Here is a 16,259-nt window from a genome sequence, read left to right on the forward strand (position 1 = left end):
CTGTCACAGGAAGACGGAGCGCTGAAAACAAAGACGGAGCAGAAGAAAACGTTTCTTCTTTCCGGTTTTCTGCAGGGTCTTCCTGGAGGGCTGGCGAGGGGTGAGGACACAGAGCCCTCGGGGACGCGCGAGGCTGCAGAGCTTCCCGCTCCTCCCGCTTGTGGAGTCCCTGGCTGCCAGAGGCGCCTTCACCCCCTGTTGCCCAGCCCGGCCCGGCGCCTCTGCCGGACTCACCCACTCCTCCCTCCGCTGCTCAGAATCCGAGAGCGGATGGGGGGGCTGCCGCGGCAGAAACGGGGAGACACGGGGAGGGGCCGCTCGCGCCAGGCGCGGCTGGGGCTCCGGGGAGGGCCCGGCTTTGTGGCCGAGGCCGAGGCCGTGGCTGCCGGCTGGATGCTCCGTTCCTCGGCCGCTCCCGGGACTCCGGCCCGACCCGGCAGCGCCGAGGCTGTTCTTCACGGACCACCGCGTCCAGCCGCTTATCGACTGAGAGCTGTACACAGATGTCAGTTTTCGTAAGAATTGCAGCAGGAAAACACCTGGGTGCACAGTGTGAAAATGATGAACGAATGACACCCTTGGAACAGCCCTGATGACCTGGGGTTCAATTGAAAAGGAACAGGACAAACTGCACGAAGAAATACAGAATTTAATCGAAATTCGGGCCATCGCTGTTTGTACGGAAAACGGCAACTTTAAAGAAGTCTTTGGAAGAATATTTGGTGATCCAAATTCTTATATGCCTTTAAAAAGGAAATTGCCTATGATAATCTCTCACAAAGATACATTTCATTCCTTTTTTTCAACACTTCAGCTACAACCACATGACAGAGAAAATGAAGAGTTACGTGAATTACGTGCTAAGTGAAAAATAATTAACCTTTCTAAGAAAGGCAGCAGCAAAAACGTAGAAAGTAAGAGAGCAAGAACAATAACTTCTCAAGAGAAACCCAATTGTAATGATGTTGAAATGGAAACCAAAGCTAGTTTGGATACAAGAAAAAGGTCTCACAAGAATCTTTTCTTATCTAAGTTGAAACATGGAACCCAGCATCAAGACCTTAATAAGAAAGAAAGAAGAGTAGGAACTCTTCAAAGTGCAAGAAAGAAAAAAGAAAGCAGAAGAGCCACTGAAAGTAGGAGACCTGTTTCAAAGGGTCAACTGGTGACTCCTGAAAAGCACTGAGCTAGAAAAAGACAGGTGTGGCTTTGGGAGGAAGACAAGAACTGGAGATCTGGAGTGAGGAAATTTCGAGAGGGTAACATCTAAAATACTGTTGCAGTATAAATTCAACAACCTGACAAATGTCACGTTAAAAGGCACAATGAAGAAACTAAAATGGATTTGCTCAGACAGTGAAGACTGGTTGTGTTTGTAAAAGCTTGGTGAAAGGACAATTAAGTATTTTGATCGCTACATTTTGTTTGAAACTTGCATCATTGATACATTTTAAAGCTTTAAATCATTACAGTATTTTTCTGTGACCATCAATTAATATGAGGGTTTGTATTATACGAGTTAAAGTATAAGCTGTTATATTATTTAAGAACTTTATTTTGATAAACTGTAAATTTGTTGAAGCCTGCTGCATTTAGCATTCCCACCCCCAAATCCTGTTCCAGTGAAAAAATTAAAAGCTGATATTAAAAAAATTTAATTAACCTATTTTGTATCTGTAGGCTGACCTCAACCCTGTAACATAACCCATTAAAATGAATTTGCTAGATGACTGAATAACAATAGTCCTTTGGTATGAGATAATGACTTGGTTTATGGCCTTAATATGCTACTTAATTACTTAAGACATGTATTAATAGAATGATAAATGTACAAAGTAACCTATAAAACATACTTTTGCTTTCAACGGTTTCATGTAAAGAAAAAAAAACTTGAACACAGTAATACCCAAGGACACAAGTGAACAATAGACACTGGGAAGGAAGGGTAGGAGTGAGAGCTGAAAACTGCCTACTGGGTGCTCTGCTCACTACCTGGGCAATGGGATCAACCATGCTTCACACCTCAGCAGCGCACAGTGTACCCAGCTAACAAACCTGCCCATGTGCTCCCTGAATCTAAAATAAAAATAAGTTTTATTATTACAGATGGAACAAAATTTGTACTATTAGCAAGAGTCATTTTGTGTCTCACTTGGAAACAATTTGACTTTTGTTCCAGTGTTTAAACTTTGACAAAAATGGTTTTGAATAGATCTGTATAACCTGATGCCATAAATATAAGATTCTCTGATACGTTCATTTAACATATGAATATTGGGCCAAAAACAATATTCTGTAAAGCTTCAATAGCTGTTGACTATGAGCACCTTGACGTCTATGATAGGTAATAAACAAGGCCATACATACCTTACTAAGCAGTTTTGGTTTTTCACTAACATTGTATTCTTTAAAGATTTATACTCACAGAATTATTTAGCATTTTGAGTTGTGTGCTTTATTTAGCAAGTGAGTAAAAATATTGGAATATTGAAGCATTTGCATAAAAAATCAAATGGTAGTGTTTTGTAATCTGTATTTTATTTTCTATTAAGGTTTTATATGTTACTTTCCCATAGTTCCTGAATTTGTTATCCTATGTACTATATATAAACAGAAACATGGATAATTAAAAAAAATAATAATAATCTGACAGCTGCGCGGCGGCGCCCCCCTGTGGCCACAGGGCTGAGAACGGTGGCCCTTAGCTCCCGCCTCACCTGCTCAGCCAAGGCCTCCCCTGGGTCTCCCTGGGCTCCCGGCAGCAGGAAAGGGGTCTGAACACAAGAGGGCGCCCCTACCCCATGTCACGGTTGGGATCGGCCGTGTCTGTGTGGGTCTATTCATGGGCTCCTTATTCTATTCCATTGATTTATGCCTATTTTATACCAAGGTCACACTGCTTTTTATTACTAGAGGTTTATAGTAAATCTTGAAATCACTCAATATGCATCCTCCAAATTCCTTCTTTTTAAAAATTATTTCAGCGATTCAAACTTATTTGTATTTCCATAGAAATGGTAGCTTCAGCTTGCCAATTTCTTTTAACTTTTCTTTTAAAGCTCACCGGTGTCTTAATTGAAAATGCACTTAATTTAATAGCTCAATCTTGGAGAAGTAATAACACTGGATATTCCAGTTCTTGAATACACGATTTCTCTGTTAATTTTGATCTTCTTTACTTTCTGTCAGTAGTGCTTGTAGACTTTAGTGTAGAAATTATACACACCATTAAAAAATTGATGCCTGAACATGGTATTACTTTGCTAATTTTTATTTTGAGACAGAGTTTTGCTCTTGTTGCCCAGGTAGAATGCAGTGACATGATGTTGGCTCACGGCAACCTCTGCCTCCTGGGTTCAAAAGATCTCCTGCCTCAACTTCCTGAGTACCTGGGATTGCAGGCTCCCACCACCATGCCCCACTAATTCTGTATTTTTAGTAGAGAGGGAATTTCACCATGTTTGCCAGGCTGGTCTGGAACTCCTGACCTCAAGGGACTCACCCACCTTGGCCTCCCAAAATGCTGGAATTACAGGCGTGAGCCTCTTCAACCAGCCTGTTTTTTATTATACTAACTGAGTTGTTATTTTATTTGCAGTTTATTTGAATCAAACATTTCCTCATAAACCAATCTGGAATGACATATTTTTTTAAATTTTGTATTTGAATTTATTAACTTCTTGCACCAAATTTTTGGTCTTTGTTAAAGAGAAATAATTGTTCTTGGTTCTTTTTTCTTCTAATTTTGTTGTCTGCATTTTCTTTTTTTAATCTGAGTAATATTGGCCTCATAAATCTAGTTGAAAATGGTTGCCTCTTTTAATTTCTAAAACAGCGTGTGTACGATTGATGCTATTTTTCAACTGTGTGTTTCATACAAGCATCAGTGAAGCCTTCTGGACCTTCTGTATTCTCTATGGGAAGGATTTCAATTACAAATTCAATTTCTACAATTTATATATGGCTGGTCACATTTTCTATTTCTTCTTAGGTCAGTTTTCATGAGTTTTCTCTCTCAAGGAAATTGTTCATTTGGATGTCAAGCTTATTGGCATAAAATTATTAATATTCCTTTTCTTGACCTGAAGGTCACAGCGGTCTTATGTTCTCTTATTCCTGTTATTGTTAATTTGTATCTTTTTGTCTTGATCAATCTAGCTAGGGTTTTATAAAATTTGCTGATTATTTTCCCATACAACCAAGTTTAGGATTTGTTAATTTTATTTATCTTTCTCAGTAATCGACTTCGGTTTCATTATTATTTCCTTCCTCTGCATGCTTTGGTTTAATTTGTTCCTTTTTGTTTCTTACGGCAGAAGCTAAGTTGCTAATTTGAGATCTTCTTCTTTTTAAATAGAGGTACTTAAAATGTCATTTTTTCTCTATTATTTCAGCTGCACCCCATAGATTTTGATTTATTTTACTTTAATATCCTTCTGTTTAGAGGATTTCCTAATTTCTCTTTTGATTTCTACTTTGACAGAATTGTCATTTAGAGTTCTGATGTTTAATTTCTAAATACTTGGTATTTTTACAATCATGTATCTTTGTCCATTTCAGCTGTTGTAACAGAATACCATAGTCTGTGTGGATTATAAACAAAAGAAATCTATTTCTCACAATTCCAGAGCCTGGGAAGTCAAAGGTAAAGACATCAGTGGAATGAGTGTGTGATTAAGGGTGTTTCCAGGTTCACAGATGGTATCTTTTCTTGGTGTTCTTACATGGTGGAAGGAGCAAAGGAACTGAATGAAGTCCCTTTTATAAGAACACTAATCTAATTAATAAGGGATCTGCCCTCATGACTTAATCACCTCCTAAAGCCTCCACCTCCAAACACCATCACATTAGGGATTAGGTTTCAATATATGAATTTAGGGAACGACAAAAACATTCAGTACACAGGATCACCTTATTGCTACCAATTTCTAATGCGTTTTCATATGGTCAGAAAATATGTCTTGTATGATTTCAATATTTTCAAATGTATTGTTTGATGGCCTGAAATACAGTTTCTCTTGGTAAATGTATCATTCACACTTGAGACAATATATATTTTTTCATTGATGTTCACATGTATTTATATACATAAAGTCTGTGTGGTTAATGCTTTTTTTTTCTAGTTCTTTGTTGGAATTTTCTATAGTTTTGAAATTTATTGCTAAAGTTTTAACATATCTAATCATGCTCAGAAAATTCTCCATTTCTCTCTGTAATTTTGTCCATTTTTGTGTGTGAACTCTGAAGTTAAGCTGTTGGGCGGATTTCTGATTGCATATCTTTTTGTTGGATTGATGCTTTCGTTATTATGAAATGTCTCTTTTTTTTTAATCTCTGGTAATACATTTCATTTAAAAATCTCTTCTTTACTGGTAGTAATATAACTGGTAGCAATATAACGCTTTCAACCCCCTTATGCTTACTGTTCACATGACATTGCTTCTTCCATCAATTTACATTTAACTTAGACCTATGTGTGCTGGCGTTAGTCTGTTTTCACACTGCTAATGTTGTAACCAAGCGAGTTGTAAGGAAAGCGCCACACTCTGAGATAGAATCAGAAGTCCTTTGTTGCCAGTGACCGAGAGATGGCTAATACTCAAAATTCTCTTGGCCAGAAGAAGGGGCTTGATTCCTTTTTACGCCTTGCTTAGAGAAAGGGGGTAATAACCCCCTTGGCATTTTGTAAGTCCAGGAATATTCAAATCGGATTTAGAATTGGAATGATGGACGATCCAGTCACAGACGCCATCGATTCTTTGATTTTTGTCTTTTGGATTCCTCATTTTTCCTGATTATGCACTCACAAGTTGACTCAGCTGGGAACTTGACCATGAATGTGGTGCTTTCTGGCTGGGCTCCTCCCCTCATCGGGAAGACCAGCTGAAAAGGCAAAAACCGAACAAAAACCTGAATTCTCCCTTGGCAGTGTGGGTCATATCCACTGTCTGGGATTTAAAAATGCCTCTTCATGTGCAAGGCGAGGTGGTCTGACATGGAATATGCTCGGTCGCATTTCTGGCACCAGAACGGGCGTTGCCCAGTGTGTTTACGGTAGTGCCTGGTCAGTTCATCTGAGCAGGCGAATTTCCATCCACAGCCACGGCGGTCGCCATGGTAAGGTTTCTCACCTGTGTGGGTTCGCAGGTGTGCCTTGGGATGGGAACTCTTTGTGTAGGTTTTGCCGTAGCCCGCATAATCACAAGTATGGGTGGCGACCCTTTTCTGGGTCACCATCGTCTTTCCCTGATTGGCCTGAACTCCTCCAGCAGGAACCGGGCGGCATGAGCTTGGTAATGCAGCGGCGGGACTTGCGGCTGCGTCGGTCAGGCAGGAAGGATGGGTAATCGGGCCCCGGATGGGGATGGAAGCCGGGGAAGCTGCAGAGCAGGGTGACAGTCCCTGCCGCTCAGCACTTCCTCAGGTGCCGGGGTCGGGAGCTGCCGCCCAGGGGGACGTCGTGTGCAGCCCGCCGGTGGCCATGGCTGGGAGGGGTCCAGCGCCCGAGTGGGTGCACGAGGAGACCCCTCCTGCTTGATCTTGGGGTACAGGCGCCGCGGGCAGCCGTTGTGGGGGCCGCCACCACCACCAGGTGGCTGCTGTCAGGGCCGTCTTCGCTGACGCTGATGACAACTGGCTGCCATACTCGATGCTGGGGGTGCTCAGCGGTGCCTTCAGCACGAACTTGCTAGTAACCCCAACACCTAGTGGCTGGGGCGGTGGAATGGACACCGCTTCCAATCGCGGCCGCAGGAGCTCCGCCGAGGAACCGCCCGAGGGGCTCCCGGTGTGGATGTCCGCCAGGTTGAATGGAGCCGTCGGAGGGGCAGCTGACTTGCTGCCGTAGAGGAGGCCTCCGCCCGTGTGGTCCCCACGCCTGGGTCGCCCCCACCGGCATCGGACAGCTGAAGCTGAAGGTGGAGGGCGCGCTGGCAGGGCCGCTGCTCGACGGGAACGACAAGGAAGGCGTTGATGCTGACAAGGACACAGTGGCGGCCACCGACTGCTGATGGACAGCAAATTGGAGAGGATAAGGTCCAGGCCCAGGAGATGGTTGAACTCCTCGGTCTCTCTCCGGGGCAGGGGGCCAGATTGCTACGAGGGGCTGCAGTGGCTCCGGCAGGTCTGTGGCCACAGTCGCCGCCACCAGGTCCTGGGGTGGCCAGGAAGCATTGGGGGAAGTCCTTCATGTGGGAGAGCTCCTCCTGCCAGCGGTTAATCGGGTTATTTGGAGCACCTGCTTAACGCAGTGTCCTCTCCCTTCCCGCCGGGACAGACGCGTGGAGAAAGGTGGGAGCAGCGCCTCGCTGACAGCCCTCTCAGATCGCCGGGTGGCTGCCTCATTAATGTGGGGGCCCAGAAGGTCCTTGGGAGCCCGCCGCAGCTGGGTCACCCGAGCCCCAAAGTCAACGAAGAGAAGACAGAAACAAAGCCAAAACCCCAAACCCAAGTTGCCCGACATCCTTTTTCTTTGGATTAAATATAAATTAGAGTCATCCTTTTTAAAAAGTTTCTTTGTTTGCAAAAGTTCTTAGAAAAGTAGACAATCTTATAAAAATAGACAATCAGCAAGGCTAGTAAGCAGGCCCGGTGGCCGGGCTGCGCTCTCTTCCACTCAGCAGCATCCTCCACCGCTGTCATGGTCGCCTCGGTTGCTGCCGTGGGCGGTGGGCAGGAGGTGCCACTCGGTGAGACTGCCACGGCGAAGAACTGGTGGGTGCCGCAGGGCATGGAGTCGCGGGAGCTGTCTGGGTGCGCAGGGGCCATAGGCGCGGGCGGCGGGCCTGAGGGTGGGGAGGGGTCCGGAGGGGCGGCGGGGTCACTCGGCGGCTCCCGGTGCCTCCGCTGCCTGCCAAGGCTTCTGCTCCCCGCATGCCCGCTCTTTCTCTCTGGTCGGGGAACTCAGAAAAAGTCTTAATATGTGCAGATTCTTCAGGCCTTTTTGATTCTTTCTAGTCCTTAATGTAGATTTAGAGAATTATAAGTTCTTGCAACAGAAAATCTGCATTAAAAAAGTCTTCCCCGGTGATCTTTAGGCAGCCCATCCACAGACAGGTTCTTAGAAGCCCTGGCAAGTTTCAGTGTTGAAAATTGTTTCCTCTTCCCTAAAAGCAATGAAAGGGCAGGTGGCCAGCAGAGGGGGAGCAGAAACCAAGGCTGCCCTGGAGGGTGTGTCTGATGCAGAAGAGGAGGACTGCATCCTAAAACACATCCCATCCCTGGAGCTACAGCATTTCAGATCAATACTGCAAATACACCCGAACTGCCAAGGAACACGGCCCAGACACCCTTTGAGGAGGGATTCTCACTCTTAATTCCTCTGTTCTTCATCTTCTGCTGTATTTGAACCCAAAACCTTCCAGCGATATGTCCAGCCCTGGGAGCGCAGCTGTTCCTCGGGACTGCTCCAGCTGGTGCCCGCTCTGGCCTAACCTGGTGTGCGGTGGAGGTGGCCGGCCCCTTTAAGGCCCCACTGCGCCTGCGCCTGCGCCTGGGGCGCTCGGTGGCCGGGCCGGAGCGGAAGAGCCAGGGGCCGCAGGGGGGCGCTGGGCGGCAATGGCGACCGCGGCGGCGCTGGGAGGGGCAGGCGAGGGCGGCGTGGCGGCTGGAAGCATCTGAGTGAGCGCGGCGCTTCCGGAAACGCGTGACGGGCGGGCGACCTGCGGAGGGCGGAGGCGCGGCGGGCGGCTGCCAGGCCCATGGGAAGCGCAGGTTTGCCGGGGCGTCCACGCAGCGTTTTTGAGCTGAGGGCGCCGCGCCAGGCCGCGGGCAGTGAGTTCGGACCCGGGCGCACAGCCGGGTGGACGTGCAGCGGCCTCCGCAACTTCTGCTGCGCGAGGTGGCCTGGGGCGGCCGACGGGCTGAAGTCCCTGCCCTGGGTTCCTCTCCCGCAGCCGCCCGCAGCACTCCTCTCGTGGGGCCGGGGAGAAACCCGCTGGCGGGTCTTTGGGACTTCTTAGATGATCTCACTTGGCATCCTCCCACCAAAGTGCAGCAAGACTTTTGGAATGGCTTCCTCGCCTCCTCCTGTCTTTTGCCGGTAAAGCTGCTTTCCACAGGAAGTCTTTTCTTGAAGTGCTGTCATTTCTTTGGGGTACAGTGTGGTTCATCCGCAGGAATGACTCCCAGTGCTTGAGGAGGTTAAAGTGATCTGCTGGTCGTTTTAATCTTTGTTCTGAGCTGATATGTGTTAGCAGCTTTCTTTTGTTTTTAAATTTGATTGGTAAAACTTCACCTGTGAACCAGCAGCTCGGTTTTCTATTCTAAAATGCTAGCTTTAAGATTTCTGAGAACTTTGTGTCCAAGAAATCTTTGAAAAGTTACTGAAGTCTACAGAAGTTGACAATTTGAAATGTGCAGGTGGTCCGGGGGCGGTGGATCACACCTGTAATCCAGAACTTTGGGAGGCCAAGGTGGGCCGATCAATTGAGCCCCAGAGTTCCAGACCAGCCTGGGCAACGTGGCAAAACCCCATCTCTACTGAAAATACAAAAATTAGCTGTGTGTGGTGGGGTGTGCCTAGCTAGCTACCTGGGAGGCTGAGATGGAAGCATCTATCAGAGCCTGGGAGGTTGAGATCACAGTGAGCAGTGATCATGCCAGTGCACTCAGGCCTGGATGGTGAGAGCCTGTCTCAAAAAAAAAAAAAGTACAGGTAATAAATTTATACTAAGTGAAATTCACCACAGGTCAAGAAATAGAACATTACTAGATTGGGGTATATATGTAAGAGTCACATTGTTGGTTTTAGAGGTATCACATATTGTTGAACATTTTCCCAAAGTGGTTGTAAAACTTACCAGGGAATATTCTGGTTATCCCACATCCTTGCTGGTGCTTGTCAGTTAAAAATTATTTTGCCATTGGAGTAGAGGTACAGTAATACATCAGTGTGGTTTCATTTTGCATTTTCCTGGTATTGAGGTTGAGTATTTTTTCTTGCCATTTATATGTTCTCTTTTGTGAAGTGCCTGTTAAATCTTTGTATCCTGTTTTCATTGATATGCTTGTTTTTCTGTTGATTTGTAACACTTTATTCTGGTTATGTGTCCTTTCTAGGATATAGATGTATTGCATTTCTCTTTTTTCAAACTGTAGCTTGCCTTTTCACTCTTTTAATGGTGTTTTTGCATGAATGGAGATTCTCTAATTTTTTTTTTTTTTTTCTTTTTGAGACAGGATCTCACTCTGTTGTCCAGGCTGGAGTGCAGTGGCACAATTACAGCTAATTGCAACCTCGTCCTCCCAAGGCTCTGGTGATCCTCCTGCCTCAGCCCCCAAGTAGCTGGGACCTACAGGGGAGCACCATTATGCTCAGCTCTTTTTGTATTCTTAGTACAGATTGGGTTTTAACATGTTGCATAGGCCGGTGTGGAATTCCTGGGATCAAGTGATACACCTGCCTCGGCCTCCCAAAGTGTAGGGATTACAGGTATGAGCCAGTGTACCTGGGCTGAGTTTCTTAATTTTAATGAAATTATACTTGATCAATCATTTCCTTTATGGTGACTGCTATTTGTGTCCTGTTAATCAATGCCTAATCTAAGAATATGAATACATTTTCCTGTGTTAACCTCATAGCAATTTTATTTTAGGTTATGCTTCCCCCCCCACCCCCAGACAGGCTTTCACTGTATTTCCCAGGCTGGAGTGTGGTGGCATAATCTCAGCTCACTGCAACTTTCACCTCCTGGCTCAACTGATCCTCCCCGCTCAGCCTCCTGAGTATCTGAGACCATAGGAGTGTGCCACCATGCCTGGCTAATTTTTGTATTTTTTTTTTTGTAGAGATGGACATTCAAAATTTTCCCAGGTTGGCCTCAAACTCTTGGGCTCAAGTAGTCTGCCCACTTCAGCCTCCCAGAGTGCTGGGATTACAGGTGTGAGCCACCCCACCCAGACATGATTCATTTTTTACTACATGGATGTGACTGATGTAGCATTGTGTGTTGAACGCAACATCCTTATCCTTCTGGACTGTGTGGCACTTTTTTTCATAAATCAGATGGCTGTATGATCATCTGATTTATGAAATCAGTGTGGGTCTGTTTCTGGACCAACCTGGGCAACATAGTGAGATCCCATCTCTACAAAAATTAATAAATAATACATAAAATGTTTTTAAGTGGGAAGAGAAGATGGTGTCATAGGTCGTAATTTATAAATGATTGTCAATTTCTTGGCTACATACAGATGTTGGTAAATCAGATCTGTTAGGAGTTTAGGCAAAATGTATTAAGAGAATTATATGGTGTTCAGAATGATTGCTAGATGTTCGTTGTGACTTCAATTAGATGTTGTTTGAGACTCACAGAGCTACAGGTTTTATTCTTTTATTTATTTATTTGTCTTTTAAAAAAATTTACAATTTTCCTGTCAAGGCAGTAACTCTTTTATACTTAATTGTTCTTAAGTATACCTAATTACCAGGAAATTTTTATGGATCATATCTAACTAAGTGGTAAGCCATTAAAGGACTGATGTGATGTAATGTAGACAATAGCATTCTACATAATAGTTTCAGGACTACATCAGTTAAATTGTTTCTTCTTCTTCTTTCTTCTTTCTTATTTTTTTCTCCTGCATGTAGTCTGAACACATCTTCTTCTTTTTGTTTTCTTGAGACAAGGTTTCGCTCTGTCGCCCAGGCTGGAGTGCAGTGGTGCAGTGGTATCATTGTGGCTCACTGCAGTCTTGACCTCTCAGGCTCTAGCAGTCCTCCCACCTCAGCCTTCTTAGTAGCTGGGACTACAGGCATGCACCACCATGCCTGGCTAATTTTGTATCTTTTGCATACAGGGTCTTCCTATGGTGCCCAGACTGTTTTCAAACTCCTGGGCTCAAATGATCCTCCCACCTTGGCATCCCAAAGTGTTGGTATTACAGGCGTGAGCCATCACTCCTGGCCATTTTAGTTTTAATCATTTTATATTTTTCTAATTTAAAATATTTATTATTTATGAATATAATATTGTTATTATGATTATTTTGTATGTGTTTAATCTCATTTTCAAAATATGCTTGTGGAAATTAGAGATCCTGTCTCTTATTTACTACTGTGTTCTCAGCCTGACCTTGCCTGGTATGAAACAGATATTCAATAAGTAGCTGTTACATGAATGAACGAACCTCATTCAGCAATTCTCCAAGTATCACAGCTTTCACTATCTAACAAATAAAAGAGCTTGTGTAGAATAGAGTCACAGTTAACCTGCCATAAAAGGAAACGTCAATGAAAATAGACCTTTGTATGTGCAGCTGCTAAGATTTTGGGGCTTTTGTTACTACGGCATAAGCTAGCAAAGCTCAGTGAGACGGCAGATAGAATATACATATAGAAATAGACCAGATAGACCAGTGGATGAGATTCCAAAGATAGTTCAATCAGCATTAACTAACCACACCCACACTCTCTTAATTTCCTAACAGAAAGAATGGAATTCCTGTTCACTAAGATCTGCCCCAGATGTTACTTATTTTGTGAAAACTTCTCTGGCTACTCAGGAATCCCCCTGCTTCAGCCTCCCAAGTAGCTGAGATTGCATGTGTGTGCCACCATGCTTGGCTAATTTTTTATTTTCAGAGACAGGGTCTTACTATGTTGCCCAGGCTGGTCAGGACTGTTGATTGCATATGACAGAAACCCAATAAACTCTAGTTCCTCACCACCTTTCAATCTGCTCTTTTCTCAGTCTTGCGAGTCTCAACAAATGACAGTTCCATCCTTTAAGCTGCCCAAGCCCTGAATCTTAATGTTAACCTTGATTTCTCTCTTTTATATCATAGCTGGTATGAAGTCCAATCATGTTCAGACCCAGGTGGAGGTTCCTGCTGACCCAGGCTCTTACCAGCACATCGTCCTTTACTGTCCTCCTGAGGGTGTCTGGAGCTTCAGTGCTGTGTGCTCTTGGCCTTCACGCCGGGGCACCTGCTGTCCAGGGCTTCCAGTGGACTCTCCGAGGCACTGATGTAGAATCTTCCCCATTCGGTGCACCAAGAGCAGCCTCACGCAGTGTGGGCTGACGTGAAGAGCTGCCAGATCTAACAGGTAAAAATCACGAGGCACTGCCAGCTGGATGGGGTCAGAGAGTCCTCTCTCCATTACGATTCAGATGAGAAGGGAAGATTCCATAGGCCCTAAACATTGCAGCATGACCCGCATGTGCCACCCATGAGCTGCAGTGCATGGTCAGGTGGAAGTTATTTGACTTCAGGAGAGGACAGTGTTCTCTTCAGGCCTTTTCCTCAGTGGCTGGATCTGCATCCCTCTCCTCTCTCTTCCCCTCTCACCCCCCAGTCTCCGTCCCCATTTCTCTCTCTGCTTCCACCTTGCTGTTCCCTTTCACCTGCTTTTACCTCTTCAAGTTTCATGGTTCCCCGCTCCCTGTCCACCCACATTTCCAAGGCTAAGTCCCCTGAGCTCTCCTGGGTGGGGAGATGTGTCTGGTTTTAGGCGGTGCCCTCTAGATGTGTCCAGGATAGGGAAACACGGCTCCACTGCCAGTATAATGGTTTCAGAGGGTGGCCACTTTTGAAGGCCTTTCACATCTCCCATTCTGGAATTGTGTAGGACTTAAAATTGATGGGCCACTGTGGAATTCTTGGTTCCTCAGGACCTTGCGGTGGTTGCCTTCTTTCACTGAGCATTCACAGGGTGGCTATTAGGTGCCAGGCCCTGCTCTGGGGTGGGGGAACCACAATGAGTAAATGTCAGGTCACTGCCCCATGGAACCCACCACTGCAGGCATCAAAAGGGGGAGAAAGAAAGCGGCGTGGCCTGTTTGTGTCCTCATATGGTCACCTGCCAGGTCCTGGAGGAGTGGGAGCCACTGCAAGGAGAGAAACCCAGTGAGAAAGGCAAAGGGATGATGTCAGACCCAGGGGCTAAGACCCCCACCTGCAGCTGGTTAGCTTCTGGAGTGGACAAGGAGCAGCAGGGAAGGTCGTGGCCTGGTGTTCTAGGATTCACCGTCCCATCTCATTCCTGTGGGTGCCAAAATTGTCCAAAGGGAAGACTCAGTGTGTCTAACAACAGCAGGCCAGAGACAGACGGTGTTTCAGAGAAGCAGGAAGGATTGTTCGCCATGGAAACAGTATATGGTTTTATAGTAGTGCGTCTCTGTCTCTTAACTAGTTAGCGTGTTCCTGTTAATGGAAAATATTGGTGGTGTAAGTTCCCCTGGATCTTCTCATCTTCATGTAAGTTTGTCTGCTCCCCCATCCCTCCCTTTTTTCCTTCTTTTCCTTCTTTCCTGAGTTTTCTGACCAGAGTCATGGGAGGCTAAAATCCAGGAATGGCCTGGGTATGCTTTTTCTCTAGAGTTCAAGCTTTTATTCCAAGTTCACTGCAGATATTGGAAAAACTTTCTATTCTTGTTTGTGGGGGACTGAGGGCCCTTTTTCTGTGCTGGCTGTCAGCCAGGAGACACTCTGACTTCAGAGGCCACCCGCTTTCCTCCTTACCTGTCTTTTCCATCTTTCAACCAATCACAACTCATGGAGTCCTTCTCAAGCTCCTTCCTTCTCTGACTTCATCTTCTCCAACCAGCCACAGAAAGCTCTGTCACCTACGGAGTGATGCGATTCAATCCAGTTCATGCAGGTAACCTCACCATCTTCAAGTCATGTATCTGTCATATAACAACATAATCACAGGAATCGTGTCTCATCACCTTAATAAGCTTCAGAGACAAGGGTATGGCATGTTTGGGGACCATTTCAGAAATTCCATCTACCACAATTGGACACTCACATTCCCCCATCTGCAAAATGCATTCATCCACTCCTCTAAAGTTTCCAAATTTCATGTTATTAAAGCATTAGTTCAACATGAAAAATGTCACATAGACCACATCAGTTCCAAAGTTTAAAATCTCATCTAAAACAACCACACCAGGTGTGGATGAGGCTTCTAAGGGTGTACATTAAGTACGGATCCTTGACATAATTTCCTTACCTCCGTCGACCTGTGAAACTGAACAAACTGCTTATCTGCTCCTAATGAGGAATGGCAGGACAGACACAGAATAAGAATTACAGTGATTCTAGTTCAAAAAGAAGGAACATGGAAGGGAGAAAGAAGTCACCGACCCAAAATAGTATGGAAGTGGAGCTGGGCAAAATCCAGCAGGAGGTTCTTAAGTAGGATCCACAGCCTGGGACTGAGCCTCCATCCTGTGGGACTTTGCCTCTGGGACATTTGCTCTGCATTTCTTGAAACCATTATTATCTATCTTATTTTTTTCCCCACTCCTTTGGTTCTTCTCCTTTCTCCTCATGGCAGCATCCTCTGCTTAATCCTTGGTCAGTCATCCCCAGCAGAATTGGTCAGATATTGCCCGTGTCACAGTCCTGACCATCTCCACGAGGGGCTGTCCTTGTGAGCCCGTGTTCCTCTGAGATTGTCTTCACAGACCTGACCTCTCTCAGTCATGATTGCTTTCAGCTGACCTGGCTGGGTTAGAAGAAAACCTGAGAGTATGGAGTCCCAGAACCATTCTCTGCCCTCTCTATCTCCAGGAGAGGAAAAAAATAACAGGGATCTTCATGGAGAAATAACCCACGTGAGGGCCTGGACTCTCCAGCAGTTACAGCAGAGGAAACTCCCTGAGGAGCATAGAGGAACTGAATGCCCAGACTGGGAACGCAGGGTTGTGTTAAGCACTATTTAATCCTCACGTGCTCCCTGCCCCAATCTACAAGTCAGTGAATGACAATAGACTGAGAATAAGTAATAGGACAATAGAACCATGATAAAGAATTGTCCAAGGAAAGGCCCTTTTACTCTGTTTGCAAGGAGAAATTGCTGTATTGGATCCAAAGTTTTCTGAAAGGCAGCAGTGAGTTTCTGGAGGGTGAGTTACCTGCTTTGCACAGGGAGGCTGAGGCCAAGGCTTGTGTGGTCTATCTCCTGCCACTAGGTGGTGAGGGAGCCTGGGAGAGTCTTAGTCTTTCTGGACTTGAGTTTTCTCATCAGTAAAGTGGGGGCTTATTGTACCTCTCTGAGGTCCCTTCCTGCTCAGTTTTCTCTGAGTCCTTGAGGGACTAATATGGTTTTTAACACTTCCTGGACCTGTAACCTGCCTTTGACCTCTGTGGGTCTGACTCCTGACTTTCGCCCCTGTGTTTCTCCTGCAGAGCCTGAGCTGAGTCCACACCCTGGAAGCCAAGAACTGAGGGAACAGATGGAAGAAAGAAAGTCAGCAGGTTTTGGAAAAGAGAATAAACTGCAAAGGACAAGTCAATGCTAGAACAGGTGA

The 16,259-nt window shown here is 45.5% G+C and overlaps 1 protein-coding gene and 2 pseudogenes across 1 annotated transcript in view; 2 read left to right on the plus strand and 1 right to left on the minus strand.

Moving 5' to 3' along the window:
* Positions 1-75: 75 nt before the first annotated feature.
* LOC116545747 lies at positions 76-1,503 on the plus strand (annotated as a pseudogene).
* Positions 1,504-5,552: 4,049 nt separating this feature from the next.
* Positions 5,553-7,666, minus strand: LOC116545746 (annotated as a pseudogene).
* A 1,228-nt stretch (positions 7,667-8,894) lies between these two features.
* Positions 8,895-16,259, plus strand: part of LOC116545742 (neuroblastoma breakpoint family member 3-like) — a 39,427-nt gene continuing 32,062 nt past the window's right edge. Inside the window, exons 1-3 of the mRNA XM_032272234.1 lie at positions 8,895-9,040; positions 12,787-13,048; positions 16,138-16,255. The gene's annotated coding sequence lies outside the window, so the exon portion shown is untranslated. The remainder of the gene's footprint in view (positions 9,041-12,786; positions 13,049-16,137; positions 16,256-16,259) is intronic.

The sequence above is a fragment of the Sapajus apella genome, unplaced genomic scaffold, assembly GCF_009761245.1.
Source record: "Sapajus apella isolate SASKATOON/1434 unplaced genomic scaffold, GSC_monkey_1.0 scaffold355, whole genome shotgun sequence".
Taxonomy (NCBI): Eukaryota; Metazoa; Chordata; class Mammalia; order Primates; family Cebidae; genus Sapajus; species Sapajus apella.